Genomic DNA, 18,116 nt, shown 5'->3' with positions numbered 1-18,116 from the left:
GACATGAATAGATATTTTTCCAAAGAAGGCATACGGATGGCCAACAGACACATGAAAAAGATGGTCAACATCACTCACCATCAGGGAAATCCAAATCAAAACTCCAATGAGATATCACCTCACACCTGTCAGAATGGCTAAAATTAACAACACAAGAAACAACACGTGTTGGTGAAGATGTGGAGAAAGGGGATCCTTCTTACCTACTGGTGGGAATTCAAACTGGTGCAGCCACTCTGGAAAACAGTATGGAGGTTCCTCAAAAAGTTAAAAATAGAACCACCCTATGACCCAGCAATTGCACTACTAGGTATTTACACAGAGTACAAAAATACTAATTTGAAGGGATATGCATTCTGATGATGTTTATAGCAGAATTATCTACAACAGCCAAATTATGGAAAGAGCCCAAATGTCCATCAACTGATAAATGGATAAAGAAAATGTGGTGTGACTTGGCCATAAAAAGAATGAAATCTTGCCATTTGGAATGACATGGATGGAGCTACAGAGTATTATTAATGCAAAGTGAAATAAATCAGTGAAAGAAAGACAAATACCATATGATTTCACTCATACGTGGAATTTAAGAAACAAATGGGCAAAGGGAGAAAGACACAAACCAAGAAACAAACTTTTAATTACAGAAAACAAACTGATAGTTACCAGAGGGGAAGCGGGTGGGGGGGATGGGTTAAAGAGGTGATGGGGATTAAGGACTGCATTTGTGATGAGCACTGAGTGTTGCATGTAAGTGTTGAATCACTAAATTCTACACCTGAAACTAATATTACATTGTATGTTAACCACTTGGAATTTAAAGAAAAAAAATAGAACAGTAAACTTGTAAAATAAAACTTAAATTTTGTTTAAAAGGCAGATACTGGCACAATGACCCAACTATATGCTGTCTCCAGGGAACACACTTTAAATTCAAATACACAAATTACACACACAATCCTACATTCAAAAAATGGTGGACATTTCAGCAATTTTCTTTCTTCTTTGGATTGCTAATAAATGATGAGATTACTTAAAATTGTGATCTTCGTAGTTAAGGCACTTTCAGTGGATGTAAAGCATGAGATTGTTGCCTAAACCAATTCATTTTCCCCGCCCTGGCTTTGTGAAAGACCCTGGTGGGACTGCATTCTGCTATGAATAGTGGAGTAGGATACCTAGAGAATGAGCAGGTCAACACACACCTTGCCATTGCTCTGGTGCTATTCAATGTGGAAAGAGGGACAGGCATTTCTCTTTAAATTATTCCAAATAGTTGGAAAATTAGATTCACAACTTCCCACTATGTTCATCCATTCTCCTGAGCTTGGTGAGGATGTTAACGGTCATTATTTTGCATTCTTTATAGGCAAGTCACTTATCTTCATTTCATTAAAATCTTTTTAGGTTTTACATTTTTAATTTGGGACATTATCATAATAATAGATATGTACGTTGATATTAAAACTCTGGAAAAAGACACACAAATGAAACCAACTAGTCTGAAATTCTAAATATGCTAGCAATGGTTCTGTTATGTTAAAAAAAAAAAAGGGGGGGAAGGGGAGAATGAGAAAGTATATTGGGATGAATGTATATAAAACCACAACATATCAAAGCATTTGGATGCACCAAAAGCAGTGCTGAGAGAAAAATTTTGAGTTATAAACATATATTAAAAAAGATCTTGGGGTGCCTGGGTGACTCAGTCGGTTAAGCATCTGACTCTTGATTTTGGCTCAGGTCACAATCTCACAGTTTCTGAGTTTGAGCCCCATGTAGCGTTATCCACTGACAGCGTAAGGCCTGCTTGGGATTTTCTTTCTCCCTCTCTCTCTGCCTCCACCGCACTTGTGCTCACTGTCTCTCAAAAATAAACAAACTTAAAAAAAAAGATCTTAAAATCAATAACCTAATCTTCCACCTTAACTAGTAGAACTAAACCCAAAGCAGGCAGAATTGAGGATATAATAAATATTAGAGCAGAAATAAATGAAATAGAAGATAGATAATAGAGAAAACTAGTGACACCAAAATTTGGTCCTTTGAAAAGATAAAAGTGACAAGTTTTTAGCTAGACATGATAAAAAAAAAAAACCCAAAACTCAAATTACTGAAATGAAATATGAAAGAAAACTACTTTGAACCTTAAAAACATAAAAAAATAAAAAATTATATGCCATCAGATTAGATAATGTAGATGAAATGGATACATTTCTATAAAGACACAAAGTACCAAAAGTGAATCAAGAATAGAATATGTGAATCAAGGCCTATGACAAACAAAGATATTGTATTAGTAATCAAAAATTTCCCACAATGAAAAGTCTAGACCCAGATGGCTTCAAACAGTATTAAAAAACAAACAAACAAACAAACAAAAAAGAGTACTAACACCAATCCTTAAACTCTTGTAAAAAATATGAGGGAGGCACATTTCCCAAATCATTACCCTGATACCAAAACAGATAAAGATATCACAAGAAAACTATAGATCAAAATCACTTATGAATATAGATGCAAAGATCTTCAATATGAACAAACTGAATCCAGTAACATATAATAAGGATTATACACTATGACCAAATAGGACTTATCCCAGAAATGCAATGTTGATTTAACATATGAAAAATCAGGGGTGCCTGGGTGGCTCAGTCGGTTAAGCATCCAACTTCAGCTCAGGTCATGATCTCACAGCTTGTGGGTTGGAGACACGCATCAGGCTCTGTGCTGACAGTTCAGAGCCTGGAGCCTGCTTTGGATTCTGGGTCTCCCTCTCTCTCTGCCCATCCCCCACTCACACTCTGTCTCTCTAAAATAAATATACATTTAAAAATTTAAAAAGAAGGGCAATGGCTCACAAAATAATTTTTAAAATATGAAAAATCAATGTAATACAACATATTAATAAAATATAGGAACTCCTGTCCACGTGATTATTCTAATAAAGTATTTGACAAAATCCAACATCTTATGACAGGAACACGCAATCACTAAGAAATTTTTTTTCCTTGTCAAAAGCATCTAAGAAAAACCCACTGTTAACATCATACTTAATCAGCAATGTTTCTTACTTTTTAAAAAAATTTTAATGTTTATTTATTTTTGAGAGAGAGAGAGAGAGACAAAGCACAAGCCCAAAAGGGGTAGAAAGAGAAAGAGACACAGAATCCAAAGCAGGCTCTAGGCTCTGAGCTGTCAGCACAGAGCCGGATGCGGGGCTTGAACTGTGAGATCATGACTTGAGCCGAAGTGGGATACTTAAGCGACTAAGCCACCCAGGTGCCCTCTCTTGCCATTTCTATTCAACACTTTACTAGAGATTCTAGCCAGGACAATCGAGCAAGGAAATAAAATAATAGGTATGTAAATGGGAAAGAAAGAACTAAAGCTATCTCCATTTTCATCTGATATGATCTTGTATATAGAAAATCCTACAGATTACACAAAAAACTATTAGAGCTAATAAACAAATTCAAGAATGTTGCAGGATACAGGATCAATATACAAATAATTCATTGTATTTCTACATACTAGCAATGAACAATCCAAAACTGAAATCAAGAAAACAGCTCTACTTACAATAGCACAAGAGTAAAATAGCCAGTAATAAATTTAACAAAAGTAGAAGTCTTGTATGCTGTAAATAACAAAACATCATTGAAAGAAATTAAAGACAACCTAAATAAATGGAAAGACATCATATGTTCTTGGATTAGAAGATTTAGTATTAAGATGGCAATACTCCCCAAATTGATTTCCGGATTTAAGGCAATCTTTATCAAAATCTCAGCTGCCTATTTTACAGAAATTGGCAAGTGATCCTAAAATTTCATATGAAGATGCAAGTACTCGGAATAGCCTAAACAATCTTGAAAATGAAGAACAAAGTTGGATTCTCACACTTCTGGATTTCAAAACTTAATACAAAATGCTACAGTAATCAAGACAGTCTTGTGGCACTGGCGTAAAGATAGATTGATCTAATGGAACATAACTGAGGCTCCAAAGGTAAACCCATACATTCATGGACAATTATTTTCAACAAGGGTACCCAGATAATTCAAAGGGGTAAAGAACAGTCTTCGACAATTAGCCCTAGGACAACTGGATATCCACATACAAAATAATGAAGTTGGACGCATTCCTCACAGAATGTATAAAAAAAAAAAAAAAAAGTTAACTCAAAATGGATCAAAGACCTAGATGTAAGAGCCAAAACCATAAAACTCTTAAAAGAAAACATACGCATAAATCTTAGTGACCTTGAATTAGGTATTGGTTTTTAAATATAACACTAAATGCATTATCGACAAAATAAAAAGTGGAGAAATTGGAACTCACCAAAATTAAACAGTTTTATGCTTCACAGGGCAGTCAAGAACATAAAAAAAAACAATCCACAGAACTGGAGAAAATATTTTCAAATCAGACATCTGAGAAGAATCTAGTATCTAAAATATACAAAGAAGCTTTCAACTCAATAAAAACACAACCCAATTTTAAAATAACAGATATGAATAGTTCTCCAAAGAAGATATACACATATCTAATGAGCACATAAAAAGATGCTCAGCATCATTCGTCTTTAGGAAATGCAAATAAAAAACACAATGAAATACCACCTCACACCCACTAGGATGGCTACAAAAAAAGGTGGCGAGGATATGGAGAAATTAGGACCTTTATGCATTGCTGAGGTAAACTGTTCTAAAAAAAAGAAAAAAAAAAAAAAAGCTTGGCAAGTTCCTCAAAAAGTTAAACACACAGTTACCATGTAACCCAACAATTGCACTCCTAGGTACATACCTGAGAAAACCAGAAACACATGTTCACACACAAAAAGTCAGTACATCTGCACGAGTATTTATAATAGCATTATTTGTAACAGCCCTAAAGTGGACAAGTACATAAATGACATCTGATGAATGGATAAACAAATGTGGTATACCCATGTAAATTAAAAATATCATTCAGCCATGAAAAAGAATAAGGTACTGATGCACGGCGTGGCATGAATGAATCCTGAAAATATGCCAGGTGACAGAGAGACCCAATGCAAAGGCTACACGGTGTAGGACTTAATTTTGTGAAATGTCCAGAATTGGCAAGTCAACAGAGATGAAAATAGTCATTTCCAGGGACTTGGGGGATGGGAGAATGAGGAATGGGCACAGAGCTTCTTTGGGGAGGATGAAAAGGTCTTGGAATTATAGAGTGCGATGGTTGTACAATTCTGAATGGACTAAAAATCACTCAACTGTATATTTTGAATGGGTGAATGTAATGGTATGTGAATTATATGTATTTTAAGACGTCAGATCATACTATTCTTCTCAAAACCCTCCAACAGCCTCATAGGTCGGAGAAACAAGTCAAAGGAATAGAAAGCTCTGTAGAACCACGCTCTCCACTGCTTCTCTGACCTCACCTCCTAGGGCTCTCTTACCTGCTCAGTCAGCTCCAGCCACGTTGTCTCCTTTCTGCTCTTGGACATGAGGTCAGGCTCCCCCTGCAGTCTTCGCATTTGCTTTCCCTTCACCCCTGCATGCCAGTTCTCCACACATCTGCACAACTCCGATTCTTGAATGTCTCCTTTTCAATGAGGCCACATGCCCCAGCACCTCCCTCCCCCGCCCCGTCTATTCTTGCATGTCTTTTCTCTTTTGTTTTGTCACTATTTAATATATAACATGCTTTTCTATTTGTTTAACGTTTATTGACAGAGAGAAATAAAGCATGCGCAATCAAGCAGGAAAGGGGCAGTGAGGGAGGGAAAGAGAATCCCAAGCAGGCTCCATGCTGAGAGTGGGGCTTGACCCCACAACTGTGAGATCATGACCTGAGCCGAAATCAAGAGTTAGACACTTAACTAACTGAGCCACCTAGGTGCCCCTATGACATGCTTTCCATATATATTCCTTATTCACAGTCTGTCCCCTCCCATTAGACTATATGCTCCATGGTAACTAGGATTTTTGTCTGCTTGTTCACTGCTACATGTTTCACGCTCATGTCATGCAGTAGGTGCTTATTAAACATGCGCTGGTGACCACAGAATGAACGAATGTCTACAAGGGTAAAGAATCAAGAGGCTCCGTCCTGAGCAGCAAGCATTTCCAGGTTCAAACAGCTGACATACAGATGACTTTGGGAATCAGCTTTTTTGAACGTTGGGTATGCCTGTTATCAAAGAGTTATTGAAGCCCGAGAGCTGTCAGGTATTTTCTGACACCTGCAAGTTAATCATTGTAAGCACACATGAAAGCTGAGGGCCCCAGGCCCTTTCTTTCAGCAGCTGTGTGTGCGAGCCTTGGCCGGCTTCTAATCTTTGATCCTCCTGTTCCAACTGTACTTCTTACTCAGTTTCCCACAGTGACACTGACTGTTGGCTAACTCTCTCTCTCCCCCGGAGATGTGTGCTTTGAGTCTGGCTAACTCTGAAGACTGAAAGATATTCTGGATGTGGCTGACCGTAGGGGGAGGAGCCCTCCATCAGGAACCCTACACCAGCTGACCCAGCAGCCTTCCCAGTTCCAGAAAGCATCTCTGTTGTGCTTAAATGGGCCTTCCATATGAGCCCTACAGGAGTACACGTGATAGCAAACATTTAAGAGCAGGCTCCACGCACATGTTATTTTTAACTTTTGATTCATTCACTTCAGGGATTTAGCCTTTGTGAACCTAAAACATGAGAGAAACAAGTTTCTTAGGCTTCTAAAATGTCATAATGCTTTCCAGAAACTGAGTCTTTTTTTTCCGATGTTTATTTTTGAGAGAGAGAAACACAAACAGGGGAGGGGCAGAGAGAGAGAGAGAGAGAGAGAGAGAGAGAGAGAGAGAGAGAGGGAGAGAAGACAGAATCCCAAGCAGGCTCTGCAGCTGTCAGTACAGAGCCCTTTGCAGGGCTCGAACCCACAAACCGCGAGATCGTGATAGGAGTTGAAATCAAGAATCGGATGCTTAGTTAAGCATCATTGATGAGGGAGCATAAGGCAAGCTGACAGGCTGCAAACACCCCCCACCCCCAGGTGGGATATGATATTCCTGGGCACTCCTGGCTGCCCAAGAACAAAGGAAAGGGGAAAAACAAATGGTTAACAGAGAGAGCACAGTCCTGCAGGACCTAAGTCTCCATCTATTTACAATTATCTTAGTAAATCATAAGAAAAAGGCATTCTTATCAATAGCCTAATCTCCAGAAAACTTTAGACTCCGTTTCCTGGAGCCCCAACATCACCCCTCCATAGTGACGTGGGAAACAAAGGCAGAAGGAAATGGCAGATAGAACTAAACTTCCTTGTAACCTGCAGCCCACTGACAAATACTTGAGGCAGGCAGAGTGAAACGTTTCTCCAGGAACTCCCCACTGTCTTAAGCTACTGCTTTACTAGAGGGAAAACCACCTTCCCTTGACACTAGCTAGGCCTCCACTATCCTGGGAGTCTTCTTTAGCACATGAAAATCTCACTGGAAACTTCCCCTGCACTTTACCTCCCCCAATTCCATAGTATATAACCAATCTCTCCTCACGGTCCCAGGGCAGCTCTTCCTGCCCACGGATCCTGTCCCCATGCTTTAATAAAATCACCTTTTCGCACCAAGAATTCTTTCTTGGCCGTCGGCTCCGGACCCCATTAAGTCCACTATCATCCCCCCAAAACCTCATCATCATGACCGGAGCTGAAATCAAGAGTCGGACGCTTAACCGACTGAGCCACCCAGGCGCCCCTCCAGAAACGGAGTCTTAGCACGAAGATATCCCTCTGTACTTCTTCCATTTGGATTCTCTATGTTGCAGGTAAAATAACTTTGCCATGTAGAGAATGGCAAAAAGATTGGAAACCAGAAAAAATTCAAAGGCCGGTCTCTGTTACCTTCAAGATCTCTTTCTCCGCAGGTATCCTGAAAAACGTCTGTCCTCTTTACCCCACAAACCATTTTCTCTGCAGCCAATCCTATCATGCTGATGATTTTAAGTAGCACCTGGAATCCAAATTAGTATAATCCAGCATTGAGACCCAATTTCACACTTGCGTTTGGTCCATGTAAATAGCTCACAGGGTCTTTGGGTTTGGGTTCATTCTATCCGAAGCTCATTCTCTTTCCACCAAAACAAGATTGAAAAAGCAAATCGAAATAAAAATTTATAATAAAAAATCCTTGTTCTCCTTCTGTTGCTAAGCCTGACTAATGGCATTACCTTCTCCCACTCAATGAAACCAGGAAATTCAAAGTCAAGCTTGCTCTCCACCCTGACTCTATGAAAATTTTGTTGGTCATGAAGTCACTGCTCTGTGCTATTCCAATGAATTTTGTAATTTTTTCCGCTAACCATATGTAGTTTGAAGAAGGATTGCCCCCTGCCCACCATCAAAAGCTGGCATTGGGGGCTTTCTTCTGCTCACTAATTGAGAGCTGATTGCGCTCTACTTTGTTTTTCACCATTAATTACTCAGCTGATGATGAAAATAAAACCTGTTGTTCTCCCCAAGCCCTGCTGGCTACCCTAGTGCTACGCCGGGGTCCTGCCATGTACTAAGAAATATCTGGCTCCGAATACCAACCATATCACTTCCTGCCTACATAAGGTTGGACACAGTATTGGAATAATTTATGTCAGTTTCTTGGTCTCTAAAATGGGGATAAACCAATATCTCAGAGAGTGATTGCAAGAATACAAAATATCAAGCGTCTGAAACATACACATTAGCATGTTCCCCAGCAATTTTTTTTTTATTAATGTTCATTTATTTTTGAGACAGAAAGAGTGAGACAGAGGATCCCAAGCAGGCTCTGCGCTGAGAGCCGGATGTGGGGCTCGAACTCAGGAACTGTGAGATCATGACCTGAGCCAAAGTCTGACCTTTAGCTGAATGAGCCACCCAGGTGCCCCCCATCCAGCAATTTAATTCTTTATCCCCTCTTTCTCAAACGATTGATCCCACCCCTCTCCTGAAGAAGGCAGCCCTAATCTATTTTGCCATTGCCATGCTGAAAAACCAGAAGTGTCCAACAGTTCAGTGCCACTCTACCTTCCACAAACTTTGCAGGGAGGTCACACTGCTCCTCTAGTTTATTTCCCAAAGCATGTTCTGCAGCATAGTTTCTCTAAGTCACTCTTAGAAAAAAGGTGCCATGGGAAATAAATGTTACATTGTTGTAGCTTTATCTTGAGAAGTCACAATGGCTAACCCATTAGCTCAGGAAAGCCCCTTTCTTGTGTAAAAGATGTTTTATTACCTCAAGGGACATATCGTGGTCTTCTCAATTGGCCTTAATCATCCCAGCCCCCTCATACTCATTTAGCAATAATTCAGATTTGGAAATTTGAATTGGAGGAAGTACGTTCTAAGCTAATATTTAGGACAAGCTGCCTTTATATGCCATGCATGCAACACAGAAATCAGACCTATAAACAGGTTATCATAATAAGGCATGGTAAATGCATCGGGTACTAGAGGTCCATAGATTATCCCATTCCATTGAGATGAGCCTCCCCAGGCTTCTGCAAATATTACAGTGCCCGTTTTTGCCATCAGAGAGGGCTGACTTTGCTCTGGGGATCCCCATTAGTGCAGAAGCGAGCCCCTCGCCCATTTCACTACCCTGCTGCTTCCTGAAGGCAGGTGAGGCACATGGTTGCCCGGGTTTCAGGTGCAACCAGGGTTGGTTGTCTGTGATGAAGTTGTGGGGTGATGGTGGGGTGATCTGGAGCTGATAGCCAAGAAAGAATTCTTGAACATGCTTTTGGTACAAAAAGGTGCTTTTATTAAAGCATGGGGACAGGACCCGTGGGCAGGAAGATCTGCACTGGGGTCATGACGGTAACTCATTATATATCCTCAGGTTGGGAGAGGGTCAGGGATAGAGTAAGTCTCTAAGGTATTTTGGAAGCAAGGTTTCTAGGACCTTGAGGGGCTAGCTGTTGCTAGGGAACACCATTTATTACTGTTTAATAGAACCTCAGTCATGAGACCCTTCAAATGTATATGGAGGGGGCATGAGTATGATTGCCAGCATGTATCTTGGGGCTGTTGAGATAAAGGAAGTAGATTTATAGGCTCCTCGAGGTTGGGATGTTAAACTAAGATTCTCTCTTGCCTCTAGCAAAGGGTCATCATCCAGGCAGCTGAGCTCCTAGAGGGAGGTCACTGTTGGTTTCAAGGACTTGTCAGTGGGCTATAGGCAGTAAAGGAATTTAATTTCTCACTTGCCTTAGTTTCCCACATTACCATGGCAAGCACTTAAAGCCCTTTCCTTTGTTCTTGGGTAGTCAGGAGTGTCCAAGGAATGTTACACATATTCCATCTTGGGGGGGGGGTGCCGTTAGCCTGTATTTTGCCCGCTTACCCCACACTCCCTCATCAGTCTGCAACGATGTGGGCAACAAAGGCAGAAGGAAATGGCAGATACAATTAAGTTTCCTTATAACCTGCAGCCCACAATTAAGTTTTGTAAGGGTTAAATTGTAGTGTAGGGCTAATGCTTAGCTTGAAAAATAACAGCTTTGTGTTGACACTGAAGGTTAAGAGATAACAGCCTTGCTTTGCTCTGGTAAACTACGCCTCATACCCTTGTAAATTAGGCTTCACCAATTAAGGAAACAAAAGTTCAAAGAAAAGAGCATCAGAGGCAGGGTCAAGGAGATCCACTGGTTGCAACTTAGAGGCAGAAAGTCTAAAGTAAACACCTCATTAGGCAACTGTTAACTCATCTGGAACCTGTTTCTTTGTTTTGTTCCCAGGTGATGATAAAACGATGTGATTGGTTATAAAAACTCTGTCCCCCGGCTGTTCGGGGCCGCACTCTTATCAAGAGTGTTGGTCCCGATCGGTCGGCCTTGCCTCTCATTGTAATAAACTTTGTTGTGACTGTCACTGGTGCCCGTAGCATTCTGTTTCAGGAGTCGTGTGGATGCAACAGTTTCCTTATAACCTGCAACCCACAATTAAATTTCCTTATAACCTGCAGCCCACAATTAAATTTCCTTATAACCTGCAGCCCACAATTAAATTTCCTTATAACCTGCAGCCCACAATTAAATTTCCTTATAACCTGCAGCCCACAATTAAATTTCCTTATAACCTGCAGCCCACAATTAAATTTCCTTATAACCTGCAGCCCACAATTAAATTTCCTTATAACCTGCAGCCCACAATTAAATTTCCTTATAACCTGCAGCCCACAATTAAATTTCCTTATAACCTGCAGCCCGTTGGCACATACTTGAAGCAGGCAGAGTTTCTCCAGGAAATCCCTATGGTCTTAATGTTAATGCTTTGCTAGAGGGAAAACAACCTTAGCTTGACAACAGCTAGGCCTCCAGTGTCCTGAGTCTTCTTTAGCTGTGAAAATCCCATTGGAAACTTCCCCTGGACTTTACCTCCCTCAACTCCGTAGTATATAACCAATCTCTCCTTACGGTCCCAGGGCAGCTCTTCCTACCCACAGATCCTGTCCCCGTGCTTTAATAAAATCACCATTTTTGCACCAAAGACGTCTTCAAGATTTCTTTCTTGGCCATGGGCTCCGCACCCCATGAACCCCACCATCACCCCCAAAACTTCATCATCCATCAATCCTGAGGTCCCATCCAACTGTCCAATAAAGGATAGGGCTCAAAGAATTGAGAATTTGTCATTCAGTGCACATGCATTATTCTTAAGAAGAACGTAGCTTTACAAGCACAGATTCTTTGTTCTGAATCCTAAATGTAAACCAGGAATTGAAGCTAAAGCTTCATATATTTACAGCCCCAGCCTCTGCTACTGCCCCATTCCTCCTAAGGAGACCCCGCCCCTTTCTCTCTGCATCTAAACTCGGCTTTCTAGAACAGTTTATATTAAAACTGCAGCAGAAATAAACTGGAATAAACACGTGGGCCACTGTTTTGCGGAATGAACGGGAGCAAAGGACTAGGCTGCCCCCAAGTGGGAAACCCACAAAGCAGCGACGCTTTCAATCAGCTTACGTTTTAGTTCAAGGAACTGAAAGTGCTCTGCATTTCCAGCTGGAAACCCTCCCCTCCAACCTTGAGAGCCGCTGGGGAGGAAATTGGGTGCAGATTCTTTTACTATTAGGACGTGGTGGGGGAGAGGGGGAGGGAGTGCTGATAAAGAATAATAGGCGAACCCAGTGCCTCCCAACCTCCCTACCTTCAATAACATCTGGTTAAATCCAGATTCTGGGTCCTCGCTGCGCAGATTTTGATTTAGCAGGCCAGAAGTGGATACCTGGGGTCTGGGTTTCTAAACCAGATTCTGGTCTCTAATCAGGTGATTCTGATCCCCTAGCAGATCTGGACATTCTGAGTTGGGAAGCAACTTTCTGTTTCCGGATTCCGGGGAGAGGCCCAGCTCTCACGGGTCAATGGAACCCAGAAGTCAGCAGCTTTGCTCCCACTGCTCCCGGGGGCAGCTACTGGCCCACCCCTCCCACCCGCCACCGCCGCCGCGGTTTCCTTGGTGACCCGGGCCGCGCACTGCGCGCTGCTTCCTTAGGACTGTGTCAGGTTCCACCTGTCTGTTCCTGCGCCCACTGCCCTACCGAGAAGAGGATTCTGGTCCAGAACAGGCAGACTAAGAAGTAACTTATTATTATTACTATTATTATAGATTTGAGTATTTCTTGTGCCCATTCTTATTTAGAATAAGCTTTAAGAGTTTTTTTGTTTGTTGGTTTTGGTTTTGGTTTTGTTAGGGGTGGAGGTGGGAGAAGAGGCACACATGCTTTTCTAGTACCTTTACGTAACATTTCATGGTCAATTCAAATCCTTGGGACAGACCGACCCCTTGGCTACAAGACACCGCGATTTCTTACTTGCCTCAGCTATTTACCTTTTGCACTGTCCTCCTGTGATCCACCAGGACACTCAGGTGCGTGGCTTATGCAGTTGTGCTGGTAATCCGCCACAGGGAGGGGATTCCCAGACCGTGGACTTCCTGTCCCTTTCAGTCCCGCCTTTCTCTCCAAAGGGGCTGCAGCCTCAGCTGAACCAAGATGGAGGAGGTCAGGTTTATAAGGAGCCCGTGTGGGTGTGAAAACTGTGAAGCAGATACATCTGGGTTGAAACTGGTAATTCTAATCAATGAGCCCCAGCTGTTTCCACTCAACCTCCCTTAGGAGAGAGCCATAGCTTTAAGAAGTGCTGGGTTTGCTGTTGTCAGCCCTTGGTTTTGAGCATACCCCTCAAGAGCTGCCCATAGGTAGCTGGGTCTGCATCTGTCAGCTAGTCAGGTCCTACCCTGGGGCGAGGAATGTCAGTGGTTTTGTTTGTTTGGTAATGACCACCGGACTACCTCACAAGTGTTTCCTTGGGGTAAGTTCAAGATGCCTGGAGGCTTAATGGAAATCTAGGCCTCTGAGGAAGCCTGTGGATTTGCACAGTGAGTGCTGCAGAGAAGTGGGGAGCCCTAGGAAGGGGTGTTAGCGTTCACTTTTCTCAGTAACCCAATGGGGAGTTATGATTATCTCCAGTTTATCAAAGATGATGGGGAGGCACAGAGAATTTCAGGGACTTGCTCAGTGGTGGAGTTCAGAATTAAACCCACTCGGGGTCTGGCTTACACGGTCATATGCAGTACCCTGAATTTAGGTTCATTCTCTTTTGCCCTAATAGAGCTTTTACTCAAGCCCCACCCCCTCATTAATTTATCAGCGAGCTGTTTCATTTCTGCCCCCACCCCCTTCCCTTGATCGTAGTTCCACAGGGACAGAGATGGTGGCATCCATATGGTAAGGGCTGTATCTGCCATACAGAAGACTCCCAGGAAAGCTTGGCAAATGAATAAAGAACAGTGAGAATGAGTGCTTCACAGTTTTTGCATTTGTCGTATAAATTAGGAGGAGCAGGAAACATAATGGAGATTTATGATTGCCTTTTCTGGGCTGGGCACCTAGGGTATATAATCCCCCACTTATTTCTGTACGCTAAGACAGGGAAGTACTGTAAGTCTCACTTTATCTCCCTCTTTTTTTTTTTTTTTTTAAGTTTATTTGGAGAGAGAGAGAATCCCACTGTCAGTGCGGAGATCCCAATGTGGGGCTCGAACTCACATACCATGAGATGACAACCTGAGCCGAAATCAGGAATTGGTTGCTTAGCCAAGTGAGCTACCCAGGTGCCCTATCCCTCTTTTTATTTTATTTATTTTTTTATTTTTAATGAATAAGGGAACTAGGGTCAAGAGACACTGATCACTTATGGAGCTAGGATTTAAACTCAGGATTGTTTGCCAGAATCCAAAATCCGCAATTTTCCAACATACCACACTACCTGCTGGAGCATCTGGAATGGTGTAGTAGTGGTCAAGGGGAAGGTAAATGTTTTTTTCTAAGTGAAAAATGAAAACTGAAAACATGATTGTGGATATATTATTCTTTAGCCAGTCAACAAGCATGATGGGAGAGAGAAAGCCTATAAATAATGGCAAAGTGCTTAAGCCCGAGAAAGCTCCTCATTGGCAGACTTGTTTCACTTGGGTCTCGGCTTAGAGATTACTGAAGCTTCTACGTGAAAATAGGGGCTGGGAAAACTGGAAGTGTTTTTATCTATCAGCTTCTTCCTCAGGCAAGCTATGATGGAATTGCAGGTTATTTTATTTGAAACTAAGAAGGTATTGTGTAAGCACCAGGATCAGTAGTGGGGGCCGATGGATTTGTGGGGAAAAGGTTTGCTGTGGAATATGTAGGGTCTCGTTTGTGTCGTGTTTCCAGGTTTATTTTCCTAGAAGGTTCTCTTTTGCACTCTAACCATTTACCAGAGCACCTGTGATCTGGCTTTAGGTAAAAGCCACACTCCGCTTCCAGGTTGTAACCGATAAACTCTCCTACTTTCTCAGCCGCTAATTTAATGTGGTTGACCCTTTTGTTTTCTTCTCTCCCATTGGATTGCCAATTCCTTTATTCACCTGTGATGGGTCTCTCAATGTCGCTAGTTTTTGTGCCTCTACCTCGACTTCTGCTCTGCCTTCTAGGGTCTTTAGGGATGGCAGTGAGTTAAGCAATCCTGTTGGCTGCTCTGGAGAAAACCAGCATCCTGTTATGCCTGTAGGTGGCATGTGCAGACCGCAGTCTGAGGAGGGGCTGGGAGGTAGGGGGCTGAATTCTTTGAAGATTTCAGTAGATTGCAAGAAAACAGTATTGAAACAAGGAAGCACTGAGGTCTAGAAAGAAATCTTGGCATTTACCAGGGAATGAGACACAGACCTATTAAGGAGGCATCTGTTATCTGCATATTCTGCCACTACCAGTTCTGCACCATGCTCTTAAGTCCTTGCCAGCCAATGACTTTGAAACATTTTTTTTTTTTCTGTTTAGCTTCAGGTGTTTTCTTTTCCAATGGGCAAGCCAATCTGTTTGTATTTGAATTAGTCACCTGTCAACTCGGGCTATTCATTGGTTATGTCAATGCAGAGCCAACTAAATAATTAAGTGGGAGGTAGTATATACAAGAGTTAAGAGCAAGAACTCTGGCCCTCCCACCTATGAGCCGTGTGACCCTGGGCAAGTTACTTAGCGGCTCTGTGCCTCTGTTTTCAAAGCCATGTGTTAGTAATTATTGTGTTATTGTGATTACATGGTTCTCCATAGATACCCTGGACTGGACCATGATATAGATATAGATATATTGGGGCGCCTGGGTGGCTCAGTCAGTTGAGCGTCTGACTTTGGCTCAGGTCATGATCTCACGGTTTATGAGTTCAAGCCCCACATCGGGCTCTGTGCTGACAGCTCAGAGCCTGGAGCCTACTTTGGATTTTGTGTCTCCCTCTCTCTCTGCCCCTCCGCTGCTTGTGCTCTCTCTCAAAAAAAATAAACATTAAAAAATTTTTTAGATATAGATAGATATTATACACACACACACACACACACACACACACACGGGGTTTCCCACTCCCCTTTTAAGTTACTGGATTCTGGATTTCTGAGGCCATTGGCATACAACTTCCTGACAGTGGTCTTTATGCCATCATTGTTTACAGTCAGAAAGCTGTGGCAAGAGCACTGGGCTTCCAGAATTCACTTTCAAGTTCCCTTGAAACTTGACCACTATTGCCCGTGGGCATAGCTGTGGTCCTACTCTCTCTGGATCAGAGTCCATCTCTAACAAGTGACAGGCACCGTTGGCCTAGTGTGCTGTAGAGCACACTATCGTCTTGTGGAAGATGCTCCAGAAATAACTGATCAACCAACATGAGCCCCAAAGGAACTTGGACCCTGGCTGATCAGAGAAACCTGGTGTGGCTACCGTAAAATGTCACTGAAGTCAAGGAAAGACTGAGGAACTGTTCTAAATTAAAGGAGACCAAGAAAACACGACAACTAAATGCAAAGCATGAGTCAGAAGTGAATCTTTTTCTTAGAAAGGACATTGTTGGGACAATTGCTAAACATGAGTGGGATCTGAGAATAAGATAGTCATAATGTATCCATGTTATTTTCCTTATTTTGTTACGTTATGAAAGAAAATGTTCTAGCTCCTATAAAATCTACACTAACATATTCAGCGGTCAGAGGTGGTGGAGTATCAGGTTAGCAGCTTACTGTTCGGGAAAAAATTTCTTTGAACCACTCTGGTGTGCTTGGGATGGTCCCAGTTTTAGCATTGACAGTTGTGTGTTTGGGAACCATCTCTGTCCCAGGCAAATGGGGGTGATTGGTCACTCTGTTCCTACTGTACCAGTAACTGTTCCGTAAGTGCCAGTTGTTTCCAAATAAATGTTTTGGTAAAAAGTAAAATAATTCAAGCAGTAGTAAGTCAAGCGACCCATACAGGCATGGTTCAAGAAGCAGTGCATGATTAGTTTCCGAGCAGTAGTACAGACAGTGGTGTCACTGGTAGAAGTGATCACGGTAAGCTGGAATGGTCAGAGGTGGGCGATGGCACCCCATGAGCGCTAGTGGGAGTCTGAGGGCTCCACCTGGTGTGCAGTGGAGCCTGCACCCTGTGGTCTCAATCTGGCCACAGATGGAATGGAACTGCTCTAGTTGAAGTGAACCAAGGGTTTGCAGTCCTGCTGTCCCCTTGGCCTCACCCAACCCCACTATATAAAATCTATATTGCACTCTGATCCTCCTTGCAAGCCTGGAATCCTGCAGAGTGTAAGGCACTGGCTGGAAAATAATTCTTTATTATTTATAATCACCTTCTTTTTTCACTTCACATGGTTACTATTTTGTGTGTATGTGGGTAGTAAGAATACTCAAGACATACTTGCTTAGCAAATTTCAAGTATATAATACAGTATCATTAACTATAGTCACCATGCTGTACATTAGAGCTCCAGAACTTATTCATCTTATAACTGGAAGTTTCTACCCCTTGACCAACATCTCTCCATTTTCCCATCTCCCAGCCCTTGGCAACCACCATTGTACTCTCGGTTTCTATGAATTTGACTTTTTTAGATTCTGCGCATAAGTGATATCATGTGGTATTTGTCTTTCTGTGTGTGGCTTATTTCAACATCATGTCCTCCAAGTTCATCCAAGTTGCAAATGACAGGATTACCTTCTTTTTATGACTGAATAATATTCACATATGTATCATATTTCTTACCATTTATCTGTTGACACTTAGGCTATTTCCATATCTTGGCTATTGTGAACAATACTGCAATGAACATGAGAGTGTGGATATTTTTTTCAAGATGTTGATTTTATTTCTTGATTATATATGCCCAGAAGTGGAATTACTGGAATCTATGGTAGTTCTATTTTTATTTTTATTTTTTTGAGAGGAAAAGGAAAAAAAAAGGCAACCTTTGGGGTGGGAGAAAATATTTGCAGACCATATACCTGATTGGAATTAATATCTAAAATATGTAACAAACTCCTACAAGTCAATAGCAAAAAAATAAAACAAAAATAACCTGATTAAAAATGGGCAGAAGATCTGAATAGATGTTTCTTCAAAGAAAACATACAGTGGTCAATAGGTATATGAAAAGATGCTCAACACCACTAATCATCAGGGAAATGCAAATCAAAATGACAATGAGATATCATCTCACATCTGTTAGGATGCCTGTTATTAAAAAGCAAAAGACACGTGTTGGGGAAGGTGTGAAGAAAAGAGAACCTTTGTGCACCGGGGTGGGGATGTAAAATTG

The 18,116-nt window shown here is 41.7% G+C and overlaps 1 long non-coding RNA gene across 2 annotated transcripts in view; it reads right to left on the bottom strand.

Moving 5' to 3' along the window:
* LOC122233099 overlaps positions 1 to 13,193 on the bottom strand; it is a 67,101-nt gene extending 53,908 nt beyond the window's left edge. The window contains exon 1 of one of the 2 annotated variants that reach the window (XR_006210556.1): positions 12,840 to 13,193. This is a non-coding gene — a long non-coding RNA (uncharacterized LOC122233099). Of the gene's footprint in view, positions 1 to 12,158; positions 12,399 to 12,839 lie in introns of those variants that run through there. The other variant, XR_006210555.1, reaches the window with a different exon arrangement.
* Positions 13,194 to 18,116: the final 4,923 nt, after the last annotated feature.

This window comes from Panthera tigris, chromosome D4 (genome assembly GCF_018350195.1).
Source record: "Panthera tigris isolate Pti1 chromosome D4, P.tigris_Pti1_mat1.1, whole genome shotgun sequence".
Lineage (NCBI taxonomy): Eukaryota > Metazoa > Chordata > Mammalia > Carnivora > Felidae > Panthera > Panthera tigris.
This window is presented reverse-complemented; position numbering and strand designations above follow the sequence as displayed.